Source organism: Hippocampus zosterae, chromosome 8, assembly GCF_025434085.1.
Source record: "Hippocampus zosterae strain Florida chromosome 8, ASM2543408v3, whole genome shotgun sequence".
NCBI classification, from domain to species: Eukaryota; Metazoa; Chordata; class Actinopteri; order Syngnathiformes; family Syngnathidae; genus Hippocampus; species Hippocampus zosterae.
Window position 1 is genome coordinate 7899132 of NC_067458.1, and position 16298 is coordinate 7915429.

Sequence of the window (16298 nt, forward strand, 5' to 3'; positions counted from 1 at the left end):
CTGAGAGATTTATGCAGATGACCGTGTAGGTTAGACTCACTTTCCCTTCTGTCGGTGTCACAGGGCGCACATACACTGCGTACACCTTGAAATACCATGAACCCTCTTTCCGAGTGTGTGATAAAGTCACGTTGAACTATCAAACCTTTCACTTGTTATAACCTCCTACTTATCATCATGCTCTTTTCCCTGCTCTGCAGGGACGTAGTGTTCCCTCTCCTTCTCATGGCACATGTACACATTCCTGTTGGGATTACGCAAAAAAACGGTGGGATTGCAATTATGAGGCCAATACATCTAAATAAAACACAATATAGCTGATAGAATATCATTTTCCTTATGGATTATCGATGTCTTCCTACTCCCTTGAACATAATAATTGTGTTGAATGATGACTGATTCTATTTCCTTTTTACTGTTTAACTTACCTTACTTTCTGTTAAATTATTACTGTATGTTTTATGTTCAATAAACAAACGAAACAAAATGTTTATAAGGGATGCCGGTAACTTGAGCCTATCAAACCTGAGCCCCATCCTCGACGGGTCACCAGACATTCGCAGGGCACATCATGTACATGACACAAACAATCATATTCAGAACAACGACAAATCAAGAGTGTTCAACTAACTTGCTGTATGTTTTTGGGATATGTGAAGTTGATAATACCACTCTGTTAATGAAAGGAAAACCCATTGTGGTCCCAGAAAGAATTAGAATCTGGGCAAAGTAAAAATAAACATGATGAAAATTAAGCAATACAATTCATGAAACAGGCTAAAAACGACGGTATCCCTTCGACAATAATTTGATCATCGGGACATGTTCAACCAAGGTGTATCCACTAACTAGAATCACAAGTGTCTTAGATCGAGCCTTTTCCGTTGCTGGTCCCTCTCTCTGGAATGACCTCCCGCTGAACATTCAGCAAGCATCCTATCTGCCCATCTTTAAAATCCGCCTCAAAACTCACTTGTATTCTTTGGCGTTTGACTCAGCATGACCCGAATTATGATCTTATACTGTTTGGCCCTCTCTACCATTTTTGTTACTGATTTGTTGCTTTGCTTTACTTTTGTATACGTTAGTTGCTCCATGTACAGCACTTTGTGTGCAGCGATGGCTGTTTGAAAGTGCTCTACAAAATACATTTGAGTTGAGTTGAGTCTTCAAATTCTAATTCATCAGTCGGCCTATTTCAAGGGTGACAAGTACCTACGGTGCTTTTTGGTGACATCGTGGTGCATACCACGCTTAAACATGGACCAGAAGAAGTAAAAGATAGAATTGTCTCAGAAAATGATTGTAGTTGTATATATTACAGTGATCCTTCGCTCTAACGCGGTTCACTATCTGTGGCGTCACTGTTTCACTGCAGTTTTTTAACCCTTTAAATCAGAACGTGTCGGCGGCGCAGCATGTCGACAGTACAGTATTTCCAAAAACGATTACAGTTATTTGTTTAAAACATTTTTTTTTTTGTAATTGGGCCTGAAAAGTTTTTTGTCTTTGATTTCATTGTACAGATAGTTAAGTATTGTTTAATAACTGTAAAAAAATAAAGTTCACTACTTCACAGATTTCACTTATGACTGGTTCTTTTTGGAACGTAACCCCCGCGATAAACGAGGGATTACTGTATTCAGAAAGTTAAGACTCAGGGGACTGTAGCCAACCTCTCCGTGGGTGGCTGCACGGTATTTAATGACAAATTGAAGATAATATGAATAACAAACGAGCCCAAAACAACATCAGAAGAAATTAAAGGGTTACTCCAAGGTCAGTGTTCATCAGTGTCAGATCTGATCATCTGTTGTCGTTTGAACCAAAATGAACTTCATCTGAGACTATCAAGGAGGAAGGACACCAGTTTTGAAAATTAATCATTTTTCAATTCAATTGCCCAACTGCATTTTGACGAGCCACAATTCTTCTGGGTGTATGTCGCATGTACAGACGAGACAAAATTAGAACATTCTGGCAAGATGCATCAGCTCTATGCTCGCAGATGCAAAAACATTGTCTACGTCTCGTCTCAAATCTATGCAGAGTCCAATGAAATCTCAGGACTATCAAGGTAGAGAGAAATGCTCAGTGTCAGAAATCCTACCTCAATCGCAGGTCATGAGTCTTGCAACAAGGTAATTGATCAAAAACACCGCTAAAAAGCACCCAAGAATGGCTAAGAGCTAAAAAAAAAAAAATTGACTTTCTGAAGTCAATGAGCCATAATCTAAATCCGATTGACCATGCTGTCTGGAGAAAGCAGCCTTCAATCCTCAGACAACCGGATTTTTATTTTATTTTTTAAATAATCCAGCAGTACCCACAATTCAAAAGCGATGTCTGATTTTGAACGGTTAATATTCATTTGATTTTGATTATTTATTACCAGTGTGGTTTCTTCTTGGCGGCCCGGTAGTCGAGTGGTTAGCACGTCGGCTTCACAGTGTAGAGGTACCGGGTTCGATTCCAGCTCCGGCCTCCCTGTGTGGAGTTTGCATGTTCTCCCCGGGCCTGCGTGGGTTTTCTTCGGGTGCTCCGGTTTCCTCCCACATTCCAAAAACATGCGTGGCAGGCTGATTGAACACTCTAAATTGTCCCTAGGTGTGAGTGTGAGCGTGGTTGGTTGTTTGTCTCTGTGTGCCCTGCGATTGGCTGGCCACCGATTCAGGGTGTCCCCTGCCTACTGGGATAGGCTCCAGCACCCCCTGCGACCCTTGTGAGGATCAAGCGGTTCGGAAGATGAACGAATGAATGGTTTCTTGTTTCATGAACAGAGAGGTACCAGCAATTTTATCAGTGTGAGGAAACCAGATATTCTGACTGTGAAGCAGATGGATAAAATATTTCATCGCACTCCACTACAATAATGGATTTATTGTACTGTAAGTACCACCACATGTACACTTCTTTGCATACAATTACCTCCGTAGACAACTTCCCCAAAGTTACATGATAAAAAAGACTTCTGTTCTCTGCTTTGTGAGTTATGCCCTCAGTACAAAAAAAAAAAAAAGAATCCTGTCTTGTCCCGAGCGAAAATCTAAACTTAACATTATTATCTTTGCAAAGGTAAAGAAATATCACTGTTCCGGTACATTTGAAAACAGTCAGTTCCATTCGTGACGAAGAGCACAATAACCAAAACTGTCGATATTCCCACAATGCGTACCCATACACACACGTTTCCCAGACTGTGTGTTATTCACACACAGATACACTTGGAAATGTACGCATATGTGAGGAGAAAGAACAAAGTTAGGGGACAGACTGACCTCAGCGGGGTTTCTCCAAGGCCCAAAGGCAACGATATCAGTATTGCATCTGCCGCTATCAAGAAACTATGCTGTTGTCTTTGACAGTTTGGCTCATTTTGATAAGGTGGCAGACGTCAGTGAGGCTCTTTGTGTGACCTAGCAGAGATTTTGCTTGAAGGACCAGTCAGTTGAACGCCATCTAGTCCTTGAGCATGCCACTCTACATCTACTTTGAATCCTATTTTCAAAATTATTGGTTGTTGTATTTTTTTTTAAATTTTTTATTTATTTTACCTAGCTAATTTAAACACAGCACTTTGCTCATTTTCATAAGACACCATGGATGTACTGTATGTTACCTGACCTGGATTACATTACTAGGAGAGACAAAAACTGACCAAATGGAAATACTGAAAGTAAAGTATATTAATGACAGTATTGTCATGCTGTTATTTGCTCCATGTGTTGTTATAATGAGAAATCTCAGTAAGCCAATTTTTGCCATCACTTGTGCTGCCCTTATTTTAAAAAGGGCAGCACAATGTGTGTGTGTGTGTGTAGGGGTAAGGTGTTTCTGAAAAAGTTAAATAACATCCTCAGGAAAACCTTGAGTATTGAGTTGTGCTGCCTACCAAAAATAAAAAATAAAAAATAAAATGCACATACTTTAGGCTACCCCACTTGCACTCCAACTTTGCTGGAGATCAGTAATGAAAGGAGGACTTATGGCCCAGGGGCCACATATGGCCCAGGGGCCACATCTGGCCGGTCTACAGTCTCTGACTGGCCCTCACAATGACCATGAAGTCCAAGTGAAACATAATATATGTGGTGCAACAAAAAATTACGTTTTTGTTTTGAGTGCTTGCGTGCGGACGCTAGTATGACAAGAGTTACAACTTGCGTTCACCTTGATGCCGACTTAACAGCAATTTCCGATCCCAAAAAAAAAAGAAGAGTCAAGCAAAAATGTCAACAGTGATGCCACTGTTGGCAACATTTTTATTTCCCTACACCAAACTCGAGGCCCGGGGGCCAGATCTGGCCCACCACATCATTTTATATGACCCGCGAAAGCGAATAAAAGATGGCAACTTTCATGATGCTTGCTAAAATCTTGACCAAAATGTCCAATTCCACATTTGTAATAAATAAGAGTGATACTGTCCGCATATTCATGAAACCAAACCTCTCATTACTTAAACAATAGGTGAATAAAACATTATTCTTGACTTCTTTATATAGTTTCACTAATAACGGCCCTCCGAGGAAAACCGGAACTAAAATGTGACCCGCGACAAAAATGAGTTTGAAACCCCTGTCCTAAATGATATATACAAATCGACAGTTTCATATACTGTACATACAGTATCGGGTGTGCTATAAGTCATCACAGCATCTTTAAACATCACTGTCACTATTATTATATTTTATGCTCATTTATACATATATTTGGGAGTCCTGAATAGGAATGGCTAATATGAATTGGCATTGGGTGTAAAAAAATTCTGTTATAAATTGTTTCGTGTAAACCTGGTGTTTTCATTATGTAGAATGTTGTATTCTGTAATTGGGACTACATACCATATGTACATATGAAGCAATTTATTGAACCAAGACAATATACTTATTTTTTTTTAATAAAATCATAATACAATAATCTAGACAAATTTGAGGTGCGCATGTTGGCCATCGGCAAGCGTTCCAGTTTCTCATGTGGGCCTTTTGCAAAAAGGATTGCCTCACCTTAATGACTAAGCTTCAAGACAAAATAATTTGCTGGTAGAAACATGACATCAGCGATCAGCTGATACGTTTTGATCGAACATGTAATTTAGAAATGTTGATTTACCGTGTGTTGTTTTTAAGTGATGAAAGTATTATCATCTTCATGTCCTGTACACGCCAGTGGCGCAGGTAACAGAATACTTATGAAACGACAACTTCAAGCAATTTATCACCATCTTCATCTGGACAAGCATCTTGTGACTACCGATGGACAGTTTCATCATCAGTGCCATTTACAAAGAACTATCGTGACAGCAATATTTGTTGTTTGTTTACATTCACACTTTTGCTTGCAGACAAGTGACGCCATGCACACTTTAAGTACGAGATTCTAATTTTGGCATTTCAACAGCCTTATGCCGGTTAGCGGGGACTCATGTTCCTCTCTCTCATCTACAAACAACTTCACACAAGACACCGGACTATGCAACAAGAGGGACTCAAATTCTGGACCTCCTCCATGCTAAATGAGTTATGTCAGATTGATTATGTAATATGTTTCTTATTCAAAACGCTTAGGCGCAGGTGATTTAAAAAAAAAAAATTAAAAACATGTGCTATAAATAAAGTTGACTTGAGTACTCACTGACTCGTCAACACACAAACCACAAAAACCTTACAGGTTGTTTCTTCTCTATTCCTCTTAATTCAGTACCAGCCAATTCTTGACCCCATTTTTTTTTACCCTAAGTCTTGGAAAAATTGAAAAAAGAAAAAGTATCTGGGGTTGAACGTGTGGAGTGTGAAAAGACATATAGATATGTCTTTGGGAGTGAATGGGTTAATCTGAAATATAGAAACACGACTGGAAATACTTTCAATGTACTGTAAATATAGCTCAAATAAAAATTGCACGATAAGTTACCAGAAACATTCTCAGTGACAAACTCATCACAGGGTGCTGTTGCTGCCAGATCTGTAACACCCGTAGACAACAGGAAGACTTCAGCTGCTTCCTGGCCTTACAGTCTTTGATAACCAATAATAATACTTGACAGGTGCAATTTATTTAATGAGCATTCTTGTTTTGCTTTTTTGAAATGAGATTTTTGTCAATTTCCAGCTGTAATTGAAGAAACTCATCATTTACAGGATGTGACCATGTGTGCGCAGGCCTTGATTCAAGCCTGTTTGGTCCAGGTGGGGACAGAGCCAGCTAAGTGTGGTGAGGCAAGGCGCAGCCATTCAGTCATGAAGGGGCTTGCGTGCAAAGAAGGATCAGAGTTTCCAGAAACACATGAAGAGCAGCTGAGGCAAACCTCAAGTAACCTCAAACAACATGACTCCTTTACATGGGTAAGCGTAGCCAAAGAGGAGTTCAAGTCAGAACCCATGTGGCTCTGCGTGCATCTTGTCCACCACATAAGAGCGCCGCACAATCAAATTGAACCAAGAAAGAATTTTGGCAGTGCAAAATATGATTGTTTTTGCCTGTGAACCTTCCTGATTTAGATTAAAAATCCTTATAAAACACAGATCAAATTTCAACGGGCATGTGGCATTGCCTCAAGAATGTAGAGTGCTAAAAACAAAGCACATTATTTCGAAATGAAGAGAAGGTTATTCCACATTGATTTTGATCGTATTATTATTCCTGATTCATTTTTGTACTTCCCAGTAAGTTGGAAAGTATAATGGTGATCTCTTTTGAAGGGGGTGGGGGGGCAGCCCGAGGTTTGCCTGTCTGTGTGGCAGAGGGCGTTTCAATCCATTTGCGATGAGCTGAACAGGCCTGCTGGAGAGGGAATACTTGAAGGGAAGGACAGCCATCTATTTTATGACTGCGCTGACGTCAATGGCATAATTCAAATACTTGCAGAATACAGGCTTCCAGCTTACCGAGGCTGCTCTTGCTCACTTTCCGGGAGGGACGCAAATAAAACCTGACATGGATTTCTCCCTCGCCGCTTTGTATATTTGTTGTGCGTTGACTGAGAATCAAGTTGGAATTGTCAACAGAGAATTAATAGGACATCGACAAGAAGCGAGTACACAAATGAAACTTTAAATGTTAAACATGATGAATTTCAGATATTTCAGAGAAGTCCTGTGAACCATACCAATTACCCGACAGGCATATCGAGGGGAACTCCATTTGAAATTCCTCATTTGTGTTAAAAATGGAAAAACGTCAAAGCTGACTGTAAGCGCTTAATGATGCTGGATAAGTTCTTCTTTGTTTTATGATAAATTGGCCCCGGGGATGAATTATTCAAGACCAAAGCACCAATAAGTCGACCCTTTTCTGGTTCTGTTTATGATCTTGGGAGAAATTACTTTCATTTATTTTGGATTTATTTATGCTATATAAACCTTAGTTTGCATATTCTACCTCTCGGGTCTTGATCCTGACAGGCAATATGATGAAAATAAGAAACATTTTCACAATCAACATTTCAGCGCCTGCGCCAACTGCTTCCCGTGCTGTGATAGTGCTGATCTTATTCTGATACAATCTGTAGAAAAGTACCACCAGATAGTCAATGTTTTGTTTGTGTTTTTTCTGAAGAATTTCCCATACATTGCACCCTGAACTGGCTGCCCGGCAATCGCAGGGCACACATAGACGAACAACCATTCGCGCTCACAATCACACTTGGGGACAATTTTGAGTATTCCATTAACCTGATTTAGGTATGTGGGAGGAAAACCGGCAAAGCCAGACAAAAGCCAAACAGGCACGGGAAGAACATGCAAAATCCACATAAGAAGGCCAGAGCTGGTTTTGAACCCTGGACCTGCACTGTGAGGCCAACGTGTTGACCACTGTGCCGTCCTTGGTTCAACTTTGTTTCTTTAAATATGCCAAATAAATAAAGAGTTACAGTACAGTATAGTAAAAACAATCATGAGGTAGAACATGATAAGCGCTGATATTCTGTTATAGAATTGTATTCTACCACTGATCACTTTAGCTCTGCTTGATACTTTGCACATTGTCTCACAGTTGTCACTGGGTGGTACCACCGCACTACGGTTCACTTACACTTTCACTTACATTACGAAATGTTTTTTTTTTCTTCTCTTTCTCCTTTCTACATACATTCTTGCTGCTGGAGGCTGTAAATTTCCCCATTGTGGGACAAATAAAGGATATCTTATCTTATCTTATCTTATCTTATGTCCCTCCATACCTATTTATCATGTCCTTGTTTACGATGATACGAATGCAGCGTGTTATACCGGAGACAAATTCCTTGTGTGTTCCACATACTTGGCCAATAAAGATGATTCAGGTTCTGATAACAAAATAAGTGACAAATCAAACGTGATTTGCAATTTCTTGAATGCAAATGTCTCAGCAGGATGAAAAATGTTGAAGTTATACGGTGGAGGGGTGTCTGAGTTGGAACGAGCCAAAAACAGTTTTAACATTTGAACATGTCATCACGTGTGCCAGCATCATGTGAGATGTGATGTTGCTTCAACAGACCATGTGCTCTTCTGGTTTTTGTTTTGCATTGCTAAATGTTGGCTTGATCGGATGCTCAGCAGGTGGCTTTGTGTGACAACATGTGCACAGTCCTTTGTGCTTCGTAAGAGTCAGGGGACCCAAAGGACAAAGATGTTCCAACACATACACACATGGGCAAAATTGTTGGTGGCCCTCTGTTATTAAACGAAAAAAAATGTATAAAAAATAAAATTAAAAAAACAATAGTGACATTAAATAAGAAATGATAACCAATGAAAATTAGACATTGTTTAAAATTATAGTTCAACAAAATTATTTGAAACCAGAGACAAACACGTGAAATCAGCATGGACAAAAATGATGGTACCTCGAGAAAAGAATGAAAACAATTTGTATGCTTATAGTTCAGGGTAGTATCATCTTTGTGTCAATTAAATTTATTTTGATTATTATTATTTTTCTTTCTTTATCATGAATTTCTTTCATGAACAGGGAGGTAATGACCATTGTTGTGTGTCTTGGTGCCACAATGCTGCCTGACTTTATTTCGAGCAAAATATTTAAGAATAGTGTTTTATTTATTTTTCTTATTCTTTTGCATGCACAAATAAGGTCCTCTCCCCAATATTTGCTTTGGATTTCCCTTGACTAGTATCCACTGGGTGGCGGGGTGTATAGAGAGCTTTGATGAGGGTTGATATTTGGCACCGTGACTTGTTTATGACATTGCAGATCTGCTTGCGGAGAGCGGACCAGGCCTGTTGCTGCTGGTCGCATTTCGACACTGGAATTACCTCCCGTTAAACCATGAACTCAAAATACTTGGGACAGAAAGAGATATCTCAACTCAACTGTATTTATAGAGCACTTTTACAAAGATTACTAGTGATTGCCACTTTGGGAAACATTCATTCATTCATTTTCCGATCCGCTTTATCCTTACAAGGACTGCCGGGGGGGGGGGGGGGGGTGCTGGAGCCTATCCCGGTGGTCTTTGCGCAGTCGGTGGGAGACACCCTGAACCGGTTGCCAGCTAATTGCAGGGTACGCAGAGACGAACAAACGTCCGCGCTCACACTCACACTGAGTGACAAGTTTGAGAGTTCAATCAGCCTGCCATGCACGTTTTTGGAATATGGGAGGAAACCGGATCACCCGGAGAAAACCCACACAGGCCTGGGGAGAACATGCAAACCCCACACAGGAAGGACAGAGCCGGAATCGAACCCTGCACCTCTGCACTGTGAGGTCGACGCGCTAACCACTTGACCACCGTGCCGCCCACTTTAGGAAATATCATCCTACTTATTATCCAATAACATCAACGCACACTGAGTGTTCGTCACTACGTGTGCTTTTCAACTCTCAGGACATCAAACTGACATTTGAGTGCTGGAGGGAAGGGGGGCTGAGAGGAGACAAAAGGCTGGACAAGGACATCAACAATCACCAGACATGATTAGATATTTTTTTCAGAAAACGAAGTGACGATTAAGAAAAATTGAAATCAAATCAAATTTTGTTCAAACGTCACTTAGAATACCCAGAAAATGTAATCCAGAGGGCTTAGCAAAGACAGACAATACGGAAAGTATACACCCATCCCCACATATAAATGTACACACACACACACACACACACACACACACACACACACACACACACACACACACACGCAGAGGCAACTTCCTAAATGTTGTCTTTAAAATCAATTATCCACTAATTAAACTGCAGTCTCATCAAAATGTCTCATCCCCCAGACCTTCTTATCCAGAACTGCACTCAAAGTAGTTCATGCTACAATTAGAGACCCACAAAAAAGTATGATTCTACAAAGTATACTCCCTATTACTGCCAAAGGTTGTAGCTTACATGGTATAGTGCAAATGCGTAAGTTTCTAGTGAGCATGCCCAGGTTGCTGCTGCCTCAAGGGAAGAAGATGATGGTGCAATGAAAGGGAAGTTACACACGTTTGGCGTAAGGCTGAAATGATCACTTCGCTGGCGGCAACGTTGAAACATACTGAACAAACACAGTGATGATGTGCATTTTTATGGCGGAAGTGAATGATAAATCTTAAGAATAAGAACATGTTCAAGGTACGACGCCACATCATTTTTTCTTAATCTTTGATGCCCTTTTATCATGTTGGCAATAATTCTGGTTTCAAAATCTCAACCCTTCTTCATCTATATAGCGCTTTCACAACAACTGCAGCTCTAACAAAAGTGCTTTATAGAAGTGGCCAAGATACCTTTTTTTCCAAGCTACTTGAGTTGGTCCAAAACGCTTGGCAGATGAGACGACTGGATTTCTCATTAAATGGATCGCTTTGATTGGATTCCTGCTTTGAATATGGAAAAAAGCTTTGCTCTGATTGGTAATACGCTACTGTCAGTGGCGGCTGCTCCTCATTCAAGGGGAGAAGCTCAATATATTTTCCAGCCCACATCATAAATGTGTTTATTTATTTCTATGTCAATTCTACCCTTCATTCCTTTTCAAGAAAATCATCCGGGCATGAGCATTCAGACTTTCTGCCATGACGTGCAGCTTTTATTTGGGCGTGGGACATACCAGACAATGCATTTACATACAATCTTCAGTACATGGTAATTAGAGATCAAATGGTGTAAGTAGGCTGAAGCAGAAGCTTATAGATGGTCCACATCATGCAGGACATCAGGGGTCTCTACACTATATCCATCGAGAACCAATATTCATTCATTCATTCATTCATCTTCCGAGCCGCTTGATCCTCACTAGGGTCGCGGGGGGTGCTGGAGCCTATCTCAGCTGTCTTCGGGCAGTAGGCGGGGGACACCCTGAATCGGTTGCCAGCCAATCGCAGGGCACACAGAGACGAACAACCAACCGCGCTCACACTCACACCTAGGGACAATTTAGAGTGTTCAATCAGCCTGCCACACATGTTTTTTTTGGAATGTGAGAGGAAACCGGAGCACCCGGAGAAAACCCACGCAGGCCCGGGGAGAACATGCAAACTCCACACAGGGAGGCCGGAGCTGGAATCGAACCCGGTACCTCTGCACTGTGAAGCCGACGTGCTAACCACTGGACTACCGGGCCGCCCCGAGAACCAATATTTAACATGAAAAACACGAATACTGTATCGCATACGGTTGAAATCAAAATGGGATTTTATCATTCCTGTAACACAGCTGTCAGCTGCTCAATCTTAGAGGCCATTACACCAATGGCTCAGCCCCCTGGAGTCTTTTAGTTTTTTTCACTTGATGTGTATTCGCAGAGTGTCACAGGGATCGACTGGTTGGTACGTGACGAGGCTTGATTAGGCAACGCGGAACGGGTGAACCTGCTGGAGGGAAACACCCCCGACTCCAACTGGAGCTGGAACGCAAGCAAAATAGACAGAATACGACACAGCCTCTGAAAATATCGCAAAAATAAGCCTCTCCAGAGGCTCACTTACAAGAGAACAAGGAAATGAGCGGCTTACCTTCAATTTCTCTCATGCAGGGTAAATTTTTCATTTGTAACAGTAACAAATGAGATATAAGCCTTGTCAAGACACTCTTGGACAGACGAACACTGGCAGACCCATGGTGTCCTTTTTTGGGACCTCCTGGGATCACCCCCAAGACTGTCCCCCTGTGGGACAGAGTGTAAGGGCTAACAGCCAGGTGAAGGTGTGAAGAACTGCCTTTCTTTTGGAAACTGCCTTTCTTCCTTCTTGCATGTGGTCTTCATTACACTGTGCTCGGTGGCTTTCCTTTGGAGGTCACTGCTCGCCTTGTTTGCTGGTGACGATTGCAACCGCACACCCTCTTCCATTTTGCTCATATTGTCTTTGGGCTTGCGGTCAAGTGCTCTGTGCTCGTGATAGTTGTGTTGGTACGTCCTCTCTTAGTTTACGACTCTGCGTCCCTTGTGCTGTTAGGCCTGCTCTGTCTCTCTTTGTATTGAAGTTTGCATGTTTGCGTCCTCTGTCCCGGTTTGCGGTATTGTGGCTTCCCACATTCAGTTTACAGACATGAAGGAGGTATTGTGCAACCTCCCCATTCCAGTTCGGCCTCATTATTGCCTTATTCTAGACCAAATTGCGTCTCCCATGCAAGTGGTATCTGTGCCCCCTTCCCTCAACTTATCTAGCTTTGTTACATCTGCCGCTGTTGTGAAAGTGCTATATAAATCAGCATGTATTGTATTGCATCTATGTTTTCCTTTGGTGCTGTGCAACTTTCTGCTCTTGTTGGTCGTGAGCCACTGGTGGTGTGCATCCTTGTCTCTGATGTACATGTCCCTTGCCTTCAGCTCAGCGCGTTTGTCTCCTACGGTTCACTTCACTATGGAGGTTCCCCCCTGCTGTGTTGACTGTGACCTCGGATGGCCAGGATGACCGCTGCCAGAGGTGCTGATGGTCTGTCGGTGTTTGCACGTGCCTGTGTTGCAAATCTATATGCAGCCTACAGCATTCCTCAGGCAATGGGGTTTTTGCCAGCTATAGGCTAGCATCGTCTACTGAATAGTAGTGGCACCAGGAGAGCTTTTAAGTTCAGCTGCAGTCCGGGCACTGGAGAGAATGGTTCGGGCTTGCGAAACCAGGCTTCAGTTTTTGAGCCTCACTTGGACCATTGCCATTCTACCAGGAGTGCTGCCATGTCTTGAGCCACCCTGAGGGGTGTACCCTTGAAGGGCAATTGTGCCTCCTGGTTGACGCCTGGCAATTCTTTGGAGGTTTCTCTGTGAAATTTGTGTCTAGGAATCCTCATAACGTTGCTGGTATTATACATCCGGTGTTGTTAGGAACTGCCTTCAGTGTTCAGGAGGGATGAAATAGAACGACAGAGATGTATGTAACTACGGTTTTATGAGTCCCGAATGACCGCCAGAGAATCCTGTCACCCGGAGTGCACCTGTTCACGCGAAAAGATTCTGAAGGGCTGACTCCATGGTGATATGGGCTCTTATATCTGCCCTGGGTCACCCAGAGGTCACTGATGACGTTGTTGGTGTGCATTCTCAAACTGCGCATGCGCAAAGGGACATTGCGTGCTGTTCGGCACTGCCTGTTGTGGCCATTCAGGATTCATAGAACCATCGTTACATATGTAAGTGACATTTACTTTATTACACAATATTTAGTGATCTTAATTTTTTTATTTTGCATTTGACAAATAACCCGTATTAAAAAAAGAAACACCCCAAAAGTAATATTAAAAGTAATAAAAATGAAATGAAAATGAAGCATTAAAAAAAAAAAAGTTCCAAAAAAGGCTGCAAGACCCAGTGTATGTGCCCCCGAGCCGGCTCGCTTTCGCCCAGGCTTACTGCTGTGGCAGTATAAAAAAAGCTGTCCAAAAATGTCCAAAAACAATGACCGCTTGTCACCAACATTCAGATTTCATCTTCCATCTTGCGCTGACTATTTTTTTAATGCACTGTAGTATACATTTGCTGTGCGCTGAGAGGGTGAGAGCGGTGAGCAATTGCGCACATGCGCCGTTTCGAGGGAACACTGGATATCATCATAATTAAAAAGTCAAAACTCTTCCTTAATAGGTAAGTGCTTAGATATTGGGCAGCAACAGCATCCTCAGCTGGCGTATCGATACAGTACCGTGACAGATAACAATGGAATACATCTTTCCGTCATTGACAAGTTGTACGACCCTTTAACATTTTCCCATCTTGGTCTCCAAAACAAATCACAACATTTCTTAGCTGACAGATGGGTGATGTGGACTTAGTTGTGACTCGGTAAACTGCTACGCATTTTACACACAAGCGCATACTGCAGCCCATAAGATCAAGAAGCTCCGGTAAGGAGTAGTGATGATGTCACATTGCTGCTAAGAATCAGAACATATCAACAACTTCTTAGATCTGTCCGGAGCCAGAGAGTAGGCGGTTTAAAGAAGGGGCGAGATATTCCTCACATCCTCACTGAGAACAAACACACAGCTACCAACATTTGTCACAAGTGTGCATGCACGCACACACACACAAACACACAAATGGGAGCCTCTTACTTATTTACAGTACAAACACAAGTAGCCTCACAACTTCACCTGGTGATGCAAGGAAGGGACCATTTGGGCAAACAAGGCTTTGGTAATCGTGCGCATGCAAGCACGCACACACACGTACGCACACACACTTGAGGCTGTGAATACACAGCGAGACGTGCATTTCTCAAAGCAACCTGTGTTGTATACACAGTACTCTTCATCATAGCATGTCTGTGTTACCCGCAAGGAATAGCCAGAAGTCTGGTGAGAGACATAGGAGAGTTTGATGACTTGCGTGATTGAACACAGGGCCATGGTCCATGCACTTCTTCACAATTCCTCTGGACTTGACAAGATAGCACGACTGCCCAATGGCACCATAAATGACAACAGAGCAGCCAAAACTCCCAACATTGAATTTCTCTGGCATTTGCCAACGATCACTGTCGCTGCTATTCAAGACAAGTTCACCCGCCGCCCCCCCCCCAACCCCCAAAATGAAAACAGCTTTCTAATTTTTAAATATGTTATGATCAGGTGCTATTGATATGAGTGTTTTAGGTCTTCCCTGAAGCACATACCTTTACAACTTCTATAATATGGGTATAATTTATTTGCAAGACACATGGCTTCCAGTTGTTTATGGGTTAATTCTTTTTTTTTTTTAATCCAATCAGCTTCGATGTGTTGCCACAAAGGTGTTCAAAGGTGTTCAAAGGTGTTGCAAATACCTGGAATATTATTTTGGCCATCACCTTCACAATTTCGAGTGGAGGCAAAGACCGGACACGAACGCACGCACGCACGCAGGCACACACACACACACGCACGCACGAACGCACACACACACACACACACGCACGAACGCACACACACACACACACACACACGCACACGCACACACACACACACGCACTGATGAAATCGCTGGTTCCTCCTTTGGCCTTTCAGATTTTAGATTCACCGCTGAACGCCTTTTGGAGGCCCAATGAGCTCATCTGTCCTCTAATTGGTTCAGTTCCATCCAGCTTCTGATTGGTTGAGCTCAACATGCATCAAAGCTTGATTTAGGATGTCAGAACATGATTAAGAAATCACTTTCAAGGTGCACTTTTTAAGAAACACGGAAATTTATGAGGCTAGGTTAACCAAGACTGTTGTTTCAACTCAGAAACCAATTTTTCTGTGTACTTTTAGAGCTAGCACGTATGACGGTACAGTTAGCTTCCACAGACGAAAAACGGAGGTGGCCTGTGTCTGCAACAGCGTGTCTGGTGAGTAGAGTATGACTTATTTAAAGTTTTGTAAAGTACGGTGATCCATCACTTATCGCGGTTAATAAGTCAAGTCAAGTCAAGTCAACAGTATTTATAGAGCACTTTCAAACAGCCATCACTGCATACAAAGTGCTGTACATGGAGCGATTTAACATATACAATAAACAGTAAGACGAATCAGTAATAAGTAATAAGTAATAAGGCGGTAGAAAGCACCAAGCAGTAAAACCAATAGCAATCTAAGTCATGCTGAGTCAAACGCCAAAGAATACAAGTGAGTTTTGAGGAGGGATTTAAAGATGGGCAGCGAGGAGGCTTGCCGAATGTTCAGTGGGAGGTCATTCCAGAGAGATGGACCAGCAACAGAAAAGGCTCGATCCCCTCTGAGCCTCAGTTTAGTTCTTGGCACGTCTAGCAAAGACTGGTCCACAGACCTGAGGCGCCGGGCAGGGGTGTAGGGGCGGATGAGCTCAGAGAGGTAAGGTGGCGCGAGATTATTCAGAGATTTGAAAACAAAGAGGAGGATCTTTCTAAGAGGATCTTATATAAATATAAATAATTCTA

The 16298-nt window shown here is 42.1% G+C and overlaps 1 protein-coding gene and 2 long non-coding RNA genes across 6 annotated transcripts in view; 1 reads left to right on the forward strand and 2 right to left on the reverse strand.

Annotated features, from left to right (window-relative positions):
* The window catches only part of LOC127605760 (uncharacterized), a 131791-nt gene that overhangs the window by 39740 nt on the left and 75753 nt on the right, over positions 1–16298 (forward strand). The window lies entirely within an intron of this gene.
* The window catches only part of pde4ba (phosphodiesterase 4B, cAMP-specific a), a 176392-nt gene that overhangs the window by 26234 nt on the left and 133860 nt on the right, over positions 1–16298 (reverse strand). The gene's annotated exons all lie outside the window — the stretch shown is intronic.
* On the reverse strand, positions 7535–10158 carry LOC127605759 (uncharacterized). The gene is made up of 2 exons (XR_007963655.1): positions 8296–10158; positions 7535–7926 (listed from the first exon to the last, which is right to left on the reverse strand). It is a non-coding gene; the product is annotated as an uncharacterized LOC127605759 (long non-coding RNA).